We start from the raw sequence: 15,000 nt of genomic DNA, 5'->3' as shown, positions 1-15,000 counted from the left end.
TTAATTGCCCGGGTGCGCACCTTTGCCAGGGTGGGCACCTTACCTGGGCTGCGCACCAGGGCGGGCTCAAGATGGCACGCGCGTTCCGTTTTTTTCACTATCTTTCAAAACGGAAATTTTAAAATCTCCTTTTTTTTTTGCCTTTTCTGGAAATTAGTGAAGGCAGCGCATCAAAGGTGCGCACCTCGCTGCCCACCTTGGTGTGCTCTGAGGTGCGCACCCGGGAGCGCTACGAAGTGTGCTCCAAGGTGCGGCGTGCACGTTGTCGGAGCCCGGTTTGCCCCGGGTGCGCACCTCGCCTGCACCTTGGCCGGGGTGGGCACCTTGGCTGGGTTTGCCCAGGGTGCGCTCCGAAGCGGGGTTACTGGAGCGCCCCCTCTTTTTTTGTCAGAGCGTTTGGTGGGGTTTCTCGCATTGGCTCTTCCCAGGCCCGGTTGTTGGGTGCGCTCCCACCCTGGCGCGCGCGAAGTTGGAAGTTGGATTAATTGCCCGGGCGCGCACCTTCGCCAGGGTGGGCACCTTGGTGCGCACACCTTGGCTGGGCTGCGCACCAGGGCGGGCTCAAGATGGCACCAGCATTCCCTTTTTCTCACTATCTTTCAAAACGGAAATTTTAAAATCTCGTTTTTTTTTTGCCTTTTATGGAAATTAGTGAAGGCATCGCATCAAAGGTGCGCACCTCGCTGCCCACCTTGGTGTGCTCCGAGGTGCCCACCACGGTGCGCAACGCCGGTGCGAACCCGGGAGCGCCCCGATGTGTGCTCCAAGGTGCGGCGTGCACGAAGTCGGACCCCGGTTTGCCCCGGGTGCGCACCTCGCGTGCACCTTGGTGCGCACACCTTGGCTGGGTTGCGCGGCCTGGTGGGCACCATGGTGCGCACCAAGGAGCGCTCCGAAGTGTGCTCCAAGGTGCGGCGTGCACGAAGTCGGAGCCCGGTTTGCCCCGGGTACGCACCTCGCGTGCACCTTCGCCGGGGTGGGCACCTCGGCTGGGTTGCGCGCCCTGGTGCGCACCAAGGAGCGCTCCGAAGTGTGCTCCAAGGTGCGGCGTGCACGAAGTCGGAGCCCGGTTTGCCCCGGGTGCGCACCTTCGCCGCGGTGCGCACCATGGCGTGCACGAAGTCGGAGCCCGGTTTGCCCCGGGTGCGCACCTCGCGTGCACCTTCGGCGGGGTTGCGCGCCCTGGTGGGCACCATGGTGCGCACCAAGGAGCGCTCCGAAGTGTGCTCCAAGGTGCGGCGTGCACGAAGTCGGAGCCCGGTTTGCCCCGGGTGCGCACCTCGCGTGCACCTTCGGCGGGGTTGCGCGCCCTGGTGGGCACCATGGTGCGCACCAAGGAGCGCTCCGAAGTGTGCTCCAAGGTGCGGCGTGCACGAAGTCGGAGCCCGGTTTGCCCCGGGTGCGCACCTCGCGTGCACCTTCGCCGCGGTGGGCACCATGGCGTGCACGAAGTCGGAGCCCGGTTTGCCCCGGGTGCGCACCTCGCGTGCACCTTCGCCGGGGTGGGCACCTCGGCTGGGTTGCGCGCCCTGGTGCGCACCAAGGAGCGCTCCGAAGTGTGCTCCAAGGTGCGGCGTGCACGAAGTCGGAGCCCGGTTTGCCCCGGGTGCGCACCTCGCGTGCACCTTCGCCAGGGTGGGCACCTCGGTGCGCACACCTTCTCAATGTTTTCTTGCCTTTTCTGGAAATTGGTGAAGGCAGCGCATCAAAGGTGCGCACCTCGGTGTGCTCCGAGGTGCGAACCCGAGAGCGCTCCGAGGTGCCCACGAAGTCGAAAGTCGGGTTAATTGCATTGTTTTCCCCGGGTGCGCTCCGAGGTGCGCAACATCGGCGCGCACCAAGGAGGGCTCCGAAGTGTGCTCCAAGGTGCGCACGATGGCGTGCACCTCTGGTGCGCACGATTCGGAGCTCGGTTTGACCGGGGTGCGCACACCTTGGCTGGGTTGCGCACCTTTTGTGCGCTCCAAGGTGCGCACGAAGTCGGAGCTCGGTTTGCCCCGGGTGCGCACCTTCGCCAGGGTGCGCACCTTGATGCGCACGCCTTGGCTGGGCTGCGCACCTTGGTGGGCGCCATGGTGCGCACCTTTCGTGCGCTCCAAGGTGCGCACGAAGTCGGAGCTCGGTTTGCCCCGGGTGCGCACCTTGGTGGGCGCCATGGTGCACTCCGAGGTGCCCAAGATTGGTGCGCACCAAGGAGCGCTCCGAAGTGCGCTCCAAGGTGCGCGCGAAGTCGAAAGTTGGGTTAATTGTCCGGTTTGCCTCGGGTGCGCACCTTGCGTGCACCTTCGCCAGGGTGGGCGCCTTGGTGCGCACACCTTGGCTGGGCTGCGCACACCTTGGCACCCGCGTTTCCTTCATTTTAAATTTTTTTTTTTTACAATCTCTCAAGTGGGAAATTCTATAATCTCAACTTTTTTTGCCTTTTCAGGAAACTTTTGAATGGAGCGCATCATTGGTGCGCTCCGAAGTGTGCTCCAAAGCTCTCTCCAGCTGCGTGCACCTGCCCCGGCCGCGCACCCGGCCCCGCCCAGCTTCGCTCACCTGTCCCGGGCGTCTGGTGCGGAACCTTAGAGTAAGAAACATCACCGTGCACCTTGGCCAACGTGCGCGACTCGACCGAGCGCGCACTGGCCGAGGTGCACACCGATTTCACCTGGGTGCGCGCGCAGCACCTCGGGCGCACCGGGGTGCGCGCACAACGCCCGGGTTGCACCGTGGCCTGTGTGCTCGGGGTGCCTCGGGTGCGCGCTCGGTGTCGCCCCCGCGCGCGCGGTAGTGCGGGCAGCGCACCCCGGCCCGGCCCGGCCCCGACGAGAACGCAAACGGGCAAAAGGTTTATTCAAATAGCATTGCGACGCCCGGCGAAAAACTAAAAAAGGGTGCAACACCGGGACTTCCCGGGAGGTCACCCATCCCAGTACTACTCCGGCCCAAGCGCGCTTAACTGTGGAGTTCTGATGGGATCCGGTGCACTAATGCTGGTATGATCGCACCCGTTATGAGCTTGTCGCAGTGTGTACTTAGCAAACCGCGACCCACGTGCGAATCCACCCCGGCCACCCACCCCCGTCGAGGTGCACACCCTCCCTCGCGAAGTGCGCCCCGTTCGCCAAGTGTGAGCCCTGCCCGGGTGCGCGCACCTTGCTAGGGCGTCGGGTGTGCACCCGGCCCGGCCTACGTGCGTGCACCTGGAGGGGGCGTCGTGTGCGTGCAGTGTCCCGTCTGCAACGCGGTGCCCACACACCACCTCGGGCGCAACGACCTGCGCTCACATGTGGGCCGAGTGCACCTTGGTGCATGTTCGGGGCGCCTCGGGTGCACGCTCGATCTTGCCCCGGTGCACCAAGGCGCTCGGTTTGCCCCGGGTGCGCACTTGGTGCAAGGTGGGCACCCAAAATAGGGATCAAGCACCAAAACACAAGTTTCGGGATGCAAAATGGGACCCAAGGACCACAAATGCGTTCCAAGACCCATGATGGGTCCACGAGAACAAAAATGTGTTCCGAGACTTAATAAACAAATATTGGGTTTTAGGAGAAGAAACATGCTCTGATGCCCAAAACGAGAATCGACCCCGAAAAGGCCACAGGCCAAAAGTGGGATGCGAGACAAAAAAAAATGGGACCCGAGGACCAAAATTGGGTTCCCAGGTCGAAGACAGGGCAACCGGACAAGAAACGACCTCTAAGGCTCGAAATGAGTCCCGACGACTAAAACTTGACAAGAAGCACCCATCAGGCACCCAACTCGACACCCATGGGATGCCGACCCACCCGGGCTTCCACCTAGCACACCTTGGCACCCACCCACCCTCGCACCCAACCTCGCACCCAACTTAGCACCTTTGAACCCACATTGGCACTCACCCTGACCCTGGCACCTTGGAACCCACATTGGCACTCACCTTGACCCTGGCACCCACCTTTGCACTCACCTTGGGACCCACCCTGGCTCCCACCTCGGCACCCACCCAGACACCCACCTTGGTTCCTTGGCACCCACCTTGGATCCTTGGCACCCACCCCGACACCCACCTTGGCACGCAACTTGGCTACTTGCCACCCACCTTGGCTCCTTGACGCCCACCCCGACAACCACCCCGTGACCTACCCTGGCTAGGGTTGGTGCACACCCACCCTGGTGCCCACCTTGGCACCCACCCTATGACCCACCTTGGCACGCACCTTAGTACCCACCCCGTTACCCACCCTAGGACCCACCCCGTGACCCACCTTGGCCAGGGTGGGTGCACCCACCCTGGTGCCCACCTTGGCACCCACCCATCCTAGCACCCAGCCTGTGACCGGGCTTGGAACCCAACCTTGCACCCGCACCCGTCTTGGCCAGTGTGGGTGCGCACCCATCCTGGCACCCACGTTGTGACACACCCTTTAACCCACGCACCCTAGCACCCACGTTGGCACCCACCTTGGAACCCAACCTAGCAACTTGGCACCCACCCCGTGACCCACCTTGGCATCCACCATAGCAGTCGCCGACTTGGCACCCACCTCGGCACCCACCTTGACACTTGTGGACCCACCTTGCCACTCACCCTAGCATCGACCCATCCTAGCACCCACCCTGGCACCTTTGCACCCTAGCACTCACCCATCCTAGCACCTAACCTGTGACCCACCTTGACACTCACCCTCGCACCCACCTTGGAACCCAACCTAGCACCCACCCACCCTGACACCAACCCTAGCACCTACCCACCCTTGCACCCACCCTGTGACCCATCTTGGCACCCACCCATCCTACCACTCAACCTATCACCCACCTTCTCACCCACCTTGGCATCCACCTTAGCACCCACCCACACTGGCACCTTGGCACCCACCTCGGGCAAGGTGGGTGCACACCCACCCTGGCACCCAATTTAGAACCCACCGAGCATGTTACCCACCTTGGCACCCACATTGCAGCCCACCCTAGTACCCACCCTATGACCCACATTGGCATCCACACCCTAGCACCCAGGCACCTCGACACCCGCCTTGACACCCACCCTAGCACTGAACCTGTGACCCACCTTGGAACTCACCCTAGAACCCACCCACCCTGTGAACCACCTTGGCATCCACCTTAGCACCCACCCACCTTGGCACCCACTCTAGCACTCACCCATCCTAACACCCAACTTGTTACCCACCTTGGCACCCGCCCTCGCGTCCACCTTGAAACCCACCCTAGCACCCACCCACGCAGGAGCCCACCTTGGCACCCAACCTAACACCCACGCATCCTGGCACCCAACTTGTGACCCACCTTGGAACCCACCCTAGTACCCACCTTTGAACCCACTATATCACCAACCCACCTTGGCACCCACCCTATGACCCTCTTTGGAATCCACCCTAGCACGCACCCACCCTGGCACCCACCATGGAGCGCACCCTAGCACCCACCCACCTCGGCACGCACCTCAACACCCACCTTGGTGTGCGCACTGCGCCAACCTCTCAAAGACCCTATGTGGTGCGCTCCAAAGTGTACACCTTTGGTGCGCTCCAAGGTGCGCACCTTTGGTGCACACCGAGGTGCACACCAAAGTGTGCACCGAGGTGAGCACCAAAGTGCACTCCAGGGTGCACACCAAGGCGTGCACCTTTGGTGCGGTCAATGCAAACGAATTCGGAAGTTGGGGTCGATGTCCTAATCGCTGCTGCAGACTACACGTATGAGAATCGGACAAATAGCTTTATATAGGGGAGGTGTTGCGTTTGATGGGTCGACTCCCCTGGTTGTGTGCACTGCACCAACTTCAAAGACCCTGTCTTGTTTAAGAAGTCAAAAGTTGGGGTGGATGTCCTAATCATTGCTGCAGTCTACGCATGTATGAGAATCAGACAAATAGCTTATATAGGGGAGGTGTTGCATTCGGTGGGTTGACTCCCCTGGTTGTGCGCACTGCGCCAACCTCAAAGACCCCGCATAGCAGAAGAAGTCGGAAGTCGGATTTTGGTGAGCACCAAGGCGTGCACCTTTGGTGCGGTCAACGCAGACGAATTCAGAAGTTGGGGTGGATGTCCTAATCGTTGTTGCAGGCTACACATGTATGAGAATCAGACAAATAGCTTATATAGGGGAGGTGTTGGGTTTGATGGGTCAACTCCCTTGGTTGTGCGCATTACGCCAACCTCAAAGACCTTGTTTTCGTTAAGAAGTCAAAAGTTGGGGTCAATGTCCTAATGGCTCCTGCAGGCTACACATGTATGAGAATCGGACAAATAGCTTATATAGGGGAGGTGTTGGGTTTGATGGGTCGACTCCCCTGGTTGTGCGCATTACGTCAACCTCAAAGACCTTGTTTTCGTTAAGAAGTCAAAAGTTGGGGTCGATGTCCTAATTGCTCCTGTAGACTACACATGTATGAGAATCAGACAAATAGCTTATATAGGGGAGGTGTTGGGTTTGATGGGTTGACTCCCCTAGTTGTTCGCATTACACCAACCTCAAAGACCTTGTTTTCGTTTAGAAGCCGAAAGTTGGGGTCGATGTCCTAATTGCTCCTGCAGGCTACGCATGTATGAGAATCAGACAAATAGCTTATATAGGGGAGGTGTTGGGTTTGATGGGTCGACTCCCCTGGTTGTGCGCATTGCGCCAACCTCAAAGACCCTGCATTGCGGATGAAGTCGAAAGTCAGAGTTTGGTGTGCTACAAGGTGTGGTCGAAGGTGCTCACCTAGGTGTGCACCTTTGGAGCACAGGAAAAGTGCCCTCCAAAAGTGCGCACCTTTGGAGTGCACAAAAGTGCCCTCCAAAAGTGCGCACCTTTGGAGCGCAGAAAAGTGCCCTCCAAAAAGTGCCCTCCAAAAGTGCGCACCTTTGGAGCGCAGAAAAGTGCCCTCCAAAAAGTGCCCTCCAAAAGTGCGCACCTTTGGAGCGCAGAAAAGTGCCCTCCAAAAAGTGCCCTCCAAAAGTGCGCACCTTTGGAGCGCAGAAAAGTGCCCTCCAAAAAGTGCCCTCCAAAAGTGCGCACCTTTGGAGCGCAGAAAAGTGCCCTCCAAAAAGTGCCCTCCAAAAGTGCGCACCTTTGGAGCGCAGAAAAGTGCCCTCCAAAAAGTGCCCTCCAAAAGTGCGCACCTTTGGAGCGCAGAAAAGTGCCCTCCAAAAAGTGCCCTCCAAAAGTGCGCACCTTTGGAGCGCAGAAAAGTGCCCTCCAAAAAGTGCCCTCCAAAAGTGCGCACCTTTGGAGCGCAGAAAAGTGCCCTCCAAAAAGTGCCCTCCAAAAGTGCGCACCTTTGGAGCGCAGAAAAGTGCCCTCCAAAAAGTGCCCTCCAAAAGTGCGCACCTTTGGAGCGCAGAAAAGTGCCCTCCAAAAGTGCGCACTTTTGGTGCGCACCAAGGCGCTGGTTCGGTCGTTGCAGGCGAGTTCGGAAGTTGGGGTCGATGTCCTGAGCGGAGGTGCAAACTACACAGGTGTCGGAATCGGACAAATAGCTTATATAGGGGAGGTGTATGCTTCGATGGGTCGACTCCCCAGGTTGAGCGCACCGCGCCAACCTCAAAGACCCTACGGTATGGATGAAGTCGGAAGTTGGGTCCGATGACCGATTCGATTAGTAGGTATGCTCATGAGGTCGGAATTTGGGTCCGATGACCTGCCATGTGCAGGAAGGCGAATGTTGACACTGTGCGTTGCAAGGTGCACACCAAGGCGCTGGTGCGGTCTTTTTAGTCGAGTTCGGAAGTTGGGGTCGATGTCCTGATCGGAGGTGCAAGCTACACAGGTGTGGGAATCGGACAAATAGCTTATATAGGGGAGGTGTATGCTTCGTTGGGTCGACTCCCCGGGTTGAGCGCACCGCGCCAACCTCAAAGACCCTACGGTATGGATGAAGTCGAAAGTTGGGTCCGATGACCGATTCGATATGTAGGCATACTCGCGAGGTCGGAATTTGGGTCCGATGACCTGCCACGTGCAGGAAGGCGAATGTTGGCACTGTGCGTTGCAAGGTGCGCACCAAGGCGCTGGTTCGGTCGTTGGAGGCGAGTTCGGAAGTTGGGGTCGATGTCTTGATCGGAGGTGCAAACTACACAGGTGTGGGAATCGGACAAATAGCTTATATAGGGGAGGTGTATGCTTCGTTGGGTCGACTCCCCGGGTTGAGCGCACCGCGCCAACCTCAAAGACCCTACGGTATGGATGAAGTCGGAAGTTGGGTCCGATGACCGATTCGATATGTAGGCATACTCGCGAGGTCGGAATTTGGGTCCGATGACCTGCCATGTGCAGGAAGGCGAATGTTGGGACTGTGCGTCGCAAGGTGCGCACCAAGGCGCTGGTGCCGTCGTTGCAGTCGAGTTCGGAAGTTGGGGTCGATGTCCTGGTCAGAGGTGCAAACTACACAGGTGTGGGAATCGGACAAATAGCTTATATAGGGGAGGTGTATGCTTTGATGGGTCGACTCCCTGGGTTGAGCGCACCGCGCCAACCTCAAAGACCCTACAGTATGGATGAAGTCGGAAGTTGGGTCCGATGACCGATTCGATACGTAGGCATATTGGCGAGGTCTGAATTTGTGTCCGATGACCTGCCATGCGCAGGAAGGCGGAATTTGGGTCCGATGACCGAGTTGATGGCGTGCCATGCGCAGAAAGGCGGAATTTGGGTCCGATGACCGAGTTGATGTTGATGGCCCGCCATGCACAGGAAGGCGGAATTTGGGTCCGATGACCGATTTGAAGGCGTGCCATACGCAAAAAGGCGGAGTTTGGGTCCGATGACCGAGTTGATATTGATGGCCCGCCATGCGCAGGAAGGCGGAATTTGGGTCCGATGACCTGACATACGCATGGAGTCCGACTCGGGGGCCGATGTTCGATTCGATGACTTGCATTGTGGGTAAAGTCGGAAGTTGTGGTCTTTGACCCGATTCGATGACCAGACTTCGGCTGCTTGAGAATCGGACAAATAACTTATATAGGGGAGGTAGTGTTCTCGAGCATCCTCCCCCCGTGCCCGTTTATGTCGATTGATGCTGGTGCTCGACTGGTTGGAGCGCTCGGATGCAAAAATCTTGCACCAGGATTTATCGATTGTGATGGACACGGCAAGTCTCCTGATTGCTATGCAGGAGCTCATCGTGAATCTCTATGCGGCCTTGGTATGGACTCGACCTGCGGAATGGTTCGGCAATGGTAGTCGCTCCAACACGTCCTTGCAATGGCCACAGAGGTGATTCGACTAGAGCTCCAGTCTAGCTTTTGGGTTGCTTGGCGGACTGGTATAGCCGCGATCGAGTTCCGGCCATGAACGTTTTAGATAGCTCTTGGGCTTTCTGGGACGGAAGTCGGAAGTTTGGGCTGTTGTCCGATTTGATGACCATTCTTCGGATGTGTGAGAATCGGACAAATAACTTATATAGGGGACTGTGTTGTCTCACGCAGCCCCCTCCGTGCCCCTCTATCTCGACCGATGTTGGTGCTTGAAAGGGTTGGGATCGCTCGGATTTATAAACGTGCACCACCATTTGTCGAGTGTGAGGGACGCGGCAGGTCTCCTAAATGCTATGCGGGCGCTCTCTGAGAATCTCTATCCGGCCTCGACACAGACTAGTCTTGCTGAATGGTTTGGCACTGGTAGTCGATCCAACACGTCGTTGTTGTGGCCGCCTAGGCGATTCGATTCGAGCCCCCGTCTAGCTTTTGGGTTGCTTGGCGGATTTTGCCCTATCCGCAAGTGAGCTCGGTCCCTAAACGTTCGAGAAACCCGATTGCTATGCGCCGACTCTCTTTCTTGCGAGCCTCCATCTAGCTTTTGGGTCTCTACGGAACGGAAGTCGGAATCTGGGACCGTTGTTTGATTCGACGAGGCAGACTACGGTTGTGCGAGAATCGGACAAATAACTTATATAGGGGAGGTGTTGACTGGAGCATTCTCCCCCGTGCCCCTCTAACTCGACCAATGCTGGCGCTCGAACGGTGGTAGCGCTCGGATTTTCATTGAGCGCCAGCATTGGTCGATTTAGAGGGGCATGCGAGATTCCCGAATGCTATGCGAGGGCTCTAACGGAAATGTCTATTGGTTTCGGTATGGATGCAATTGCGAGTGGTTCGGCAAAGGTAGTCGTTCCGATGCGTCCATGTCGTGGCCAAATCGATAATTCGATTTGAGCCCTCGTATAGCATTTGGGTCTCTCGATGTGATTCCGCATTCCAGTCCCTTTGGGCACTGCTTGAGCCGCATCCCAGGGGGTTCCCTTCCCAATAATCTGCCTCGCAACCCGATTGCTATGCGGTGAGGCTCCTCGGCCGCCTCGGAACTATCTGTGTATCAGACGCATCGCGGGATAAGGGGTTGGCAACGGTAGTCGCCCCAAGCGCGTCCGATGCTTGGACCATTCCGAGGCGGCCCTGAAGCCTCTTCCGTCTAGCCGTTGGGTCCTTCTCGCCGCATCCCTCGCCTCGCACCCCGATTGCTATGCGGTGAGGCTCCTCGGCCGCCTCGGAACTATCTGTGTATCGGACGCGTCGCGGGATAAGGGGTTGTCACTGGTAGTCGCCCCAAGCGCGTCCGATGCTTGGACCATTCCGAGGCGGCCCTGAAGCCTCTTCCGTCTAGCCGTTGGGTCCTTCTCGCCGCATCCCTCGCCTCGCACCCCGATTGCTATGCGGTGAGGCTCCTCGGCCGCCTCGGAACTATCTGTGTATCGGACGCGTCGCGGGATAAGGGGTTGTCATTGGTAGTCGCCCCAAGCGCGTCCGATGCTTGGACCATTCCGAGGCGGCCCTGAAGCCTCTTCCGTCTAGCCGTTGGGTCCTTCTCGCCGCATCCCTCGCCTCGCACCCCGATTGCTATGCGGTGAGGCTCCTCGGCCGCCTCGGAACTATCTGTGTATCGGACGCGTCGCGGGATAAGGGGTTGTCACTGGTAGTCGCCCCAAGCGCGTCCGATGCTTGGACCATTCCGAGGCGGCCCTGAAGCCTCTTCCGTCTAGCCGTTGGGTCCTTCTCGCCGCATCCCTCGCCTCGCACCCCGATTGCTATGCGGTGAGGCTCCTCGGCCGCCTCGGAACTATCTGTGTATCGGACGCGTCGCGGGATAAGGGGTTGTCACTGGTAGTCGCCCCAAGCGCGTTCGATGCTTGGACCATTCCGAGGCGGCCCTGAAGCCTCTTCCGTCTAGCCGTTGGGTCCTTCTCGCCGCATCCCTCGCCTCGCACCCCGATTGCTATGCGGTGAGGCTCCTCGGCCGCCTTGGAACTATCTGTGTATCGGACGCGTCGCGGGATAAGGGGTTGTCACTGGTAGTCGCCCCAAGCGCGTCCGATGCTTGGACCATTCCGAGGCGGACCCGAAGCCTCTTCCGTCTAGCCGTTGGGTCCTTCTCGCCGCATCCTTCGCCTCGCACCCCGATTGCTATGCGGTGAGGCTCCTCGGCCGCCTCGGAACTATCTGTGTATCGGACGCGTCGCGGGATAAGGGGTTGTCACTGGTAGTCGCCCCAAGCGCGTCCGATGCTTGGACCATTCCGAGGCGGACCCGAAGCCTCTTCCGTCTAGCCGTTGGGTCCTTCTCGCCGCATCCCTCGCCTCGCACCCCGATTGCTATGCGGTGAGGCTCCTCGGCCGCCTTGGAACTATCTGTGTATCGGACGCGTCGCGGGATAAGGGGTTGTCACTGGTAGTCGCCCCAAGCGCGTCCGATGCTTGGACCATTCCGAGGCGGACCCGAAGCCTCTTCCGTCTAGCCGTTGGGTCCTTCTCGCCGCATCCCTCGCCTCGCACCCCGATTGCTATGCGGTGAGGCTCCTCGGCCGCCTTGGAACTATCTGTGTATCGGACGCGTCGCGGGATAAGGGGTTGTCACTGGTAGTCGCCCCAAGCGCGTCCGATGCTTGGACCATTCCGAGGCGGACCCGAAGCCTCTTCCGTCTAGCCGTTGGGTCCTTCTCGCCGCATCCCTCGCCTCGCACCCCGATTGCTATGCGGTGAGGCTCCTCGGCCGCCTTGGAACTATCTGTGTATCGGACGCGTCGCGGGATAAGGGGTTGTCACTGGTAGTCGCCCCAAGCGCGTCCGATGCTTGGACCATTCCGAGGCGGCCCCGAAGCCTCTTCCGTCTAGCCGTTGGGTCCTTCTCGCCGCATCCCTCGCCTCGCACCCCGATTGCTATGCGGTGAGGCTCCTCGGCCGCCTTGGAACTATCTGTGTATCGGACGCGTCGCGGGATAAGGGGTTGTCACTGGTAGTCGCCCCAAGCGCGTCCGATGCTTGGACCATTCCGAGGCGGCCCCGAAGCCTCTTCCGTGTAGCCGTTGGGTCCTTCTCGCCGCATCCCTCGCCTCGCACCCCGATTGCTATGCGGTGAGGCTCCTCGGCCGCCTTGGAACTATCTGTGTATCGGACGCGTCGCGGGATAAGGGGTTGTCACTGGTAGTCGCCCCAAGCGCGTCCGATGCTTGGACCATTCCGAGGCGGACCTGAAGCCTCTTCCCTCTAGCCGTTGGGGCTTTCTCGCCGCATCCCTCGCCTCGCACCCTGATTGCTATGCTGTGAGGCTCCTCGGCCGCCTTGGAACTATCTGTGTATCGGACGCATCGCGGGATAAGGGGTTGGCAGTGGTAGTCGCCCCAAGCGCATCCGATGCTTGGACCATTCCGAGGCGGCCCTGCAGCCTCTTCCGTCTAGCCGTTGGGGCCATCTCGCCGCATCCCCCACCTCGCACCACGATTGCTATGCGGTGAGGCTCCTTGGCCGCCTCGGAACTATCTGTGTATCGGACGCATCGCGGGATAAGGGGTTGTCACTGGTAGTCGCCCCAAGCGCGTCCGATGCTTGGACTATTCCGAGGCGGCCCTGCAGCCTCTTCCGTCTAGCCGTTGGGGCCATCTCGCTGCATCCCCCACCTCCTCGGCCGCCTCGGAACTATCTGTGTATCGGACGCATCGCGGGATAAGGGGTTGGCAGTGGTAGTCGCCCCAAGCGCGTCCGATGCTTGGACTATTCCGAGGCAGCCCTGCAGCCTCTTCCGTCTAGCCTTTGGGGCCATCTCGCCGCATCCCTCGCCTCGCACCCCGATTGCTATGCGGTGAGGCTCCTCGGCCGCCTGGGAACTATCTTCGTATCGGACGCATCGCGGGATAAGGGGTTGTCACTGGTAGTCGCCCCAAGCGCGTCCGATGCTTGGACTATTCCGAGGCGGCCCTGTGGCCTCTTCCGTCTAGCCGTTGGGGCCATCTCGCCGCATCCCCCACCTCGCACCCCGATTGCTATGCGGTGAGGCTCTTCGGCCGCCTTGGAACTATCTTCGTATCGGACGCATCGCGGGATAAGGGGTTGTCACTGGTAGTGGCCCCAAGCGCGTCCGATGCTTGGACTATTCCGAGGCGGCCCTGCAGCCTCTTCCGTCTAGCCGTTGGGGCCATCTCGCCGCATCCCCCACCTCGCACCCCGATTGCTATGCGGTGAGGCTCCTCGGCCGCCTTGGAACTATCTTCGTATCGGACGCATCGCGGGATAAGGGGTTGTCACTGGTAGTCGCCCCAAGCGCGTCCGATGCTTGGACTATTCCGACGCGGCCCTGTGGCCTCTTCCGTCTAGCCGTTGGGGCCATCTCGCCGCATCCCCCACCTCGCACCCCGATTGCTATGCGGTGAGGCTCCTCGGCCGCCTTGGAACCATCTTCGTATCGGACGCATCGCGGGATAGGGGGCTGTCACTGGTAGTCGCCCCAAGCGTGTCCGATGCTTGGACCATTCCTAGGCGGCCCTGAAGCCTCTTCCGTCTAGCCGTTGGGGCCTTCCCGCCCCATCCCTCGCCTCGCACCCCCGATTGCTATGCGGTGAGGCTCCTCGGCCGCCTTGGAACCATCTGTGTATCGGACGCATCGCGGGATAAGGGGTTGGCACTGGCAGTCGCCCCAAGCGCGTCCGATGCTTGGACCATTCCGAGGTGGCCCTGAAGCCTCTTCCGTCTAGCCGTTGGGGCCTTCCCGCCCCATCCCTCGCCTCGCACCCCGATTGATATGCGGTGAGGCTCCTCGGCCGCCTTGGAACTATCTGTGTATCGGACGCATCGCGGGATAAGGGGTTGGCACTGGTAGTCGTCCCAATCGCATCCGATGCTTGGACCATTCCGAGGCGGCCCTGCAGCCTCTTCCGTTTAGCCGTCGGGGCCTTCCCGCCGCATCCCTCGCCTCGCATCCCGATTCCTATGCGGTGAGTCTTCTCGGCCGCCGCGGAACTATACCTGTTATTGCTACTGCATCCTTCGGCTGGTAACCTCCTCTGCCGCCTTGGAACGTTCTCTTTGTCGGACGCGTCGCGGGATAAGGGGTTGGCACTGGTAGTCGCCCCAAGCGCGCCCGATGCATAGACCGCTCCGAGTCGACCTTGCTTTCAGCCTCTCACATGCATAGACCTCTCTGAGTCGACCCTGCAGCCTCTCACGTTTAGCCTTTGGAATCTCGCCTCACAACATGATTGCTATCCTTGATGCATCCCTTGCCTCGAGCCCTGATTGCTTTCTTGGCTGCATCCCTCCTCTCCTCACAGCCCGGTTGTCATCACTGCTTCATCCGTCGCTTCATGCATTCTGGCTGCTGGGCCCTTCCCACCGCACACCTCGATTGCTATCTCTTCTGCATCACACACCCCGATTGCTATCTCTGCTACATCCCTCGGCTCTCACTTCTGCATCCTTCGCCTCACACCTCGATTGCTATCAATGCTGCATCCGTAACCTCACACCCCGATTGCTATGCGGGGAGGCTCCTTGGCCGCCTTGGAAATTTCTGTGTGTCGGACGCACCGCGGGATAAGGGGTTGGCACTGGTAGTCGCCCCAAGTGCGCCCGATTCTTAGACCGCTTCGAGGTGACCTCGTAGCCTCTTTCGTCCAGGCTTCCTGCCTTCAACGCCCTTTTTACACCTCGATTGCTATGCGCGGGCTCGTTGGCGTCTATCACCTCTCTGCGAAGAGTGGCACGATGATTGTTGGGGTAAATCGTAGCAGTCCGATCTCTGGCCTTGGGCCATTGTGAGGGCTGAT

General features: G+C 59.6%; 1 non-coding gene across 1 annotated transcript; it reads right to left on the bottom strand.

Annotated features, from left to right (window-relative positions):
• Positions 1–2,876: 2,876 nt before the first annotated feature.
• Positions 2,877–2,995, bottom strand: LOC131872653 (5S ribosomal RNA). The gene has a single exon (XR_009370769.1). It is a non-coding gene; the product is annotated as a 5S ribosomal RNA (ribosomal RNA).
• Between the last annotated feature and the right edge of the window lie 12,005 nt (positions 2,996–15,000).

This window comes from Cryptomeria japonica, unplaced genomic scaffold, assembly GCF_030272615.1.
Source record: "Cryptomeria japonica unplaced genomic scaffold, Sugi_1.0 HiC_scaffold_713, whole genome shotgun sequence".
Taxonomy (NCBI): Eukaryota; Viridiplantae; Streptophyta; class Pinopsida; order Cupressales; family Cupressaceae; genus Cryptomeria; species Cryptomeria japonica.
The sequence above is the reverse complement of the archived record's forward strand: the minus strand, read 5'-3'. Positions and strand labels throughout refer to the sequence as shown.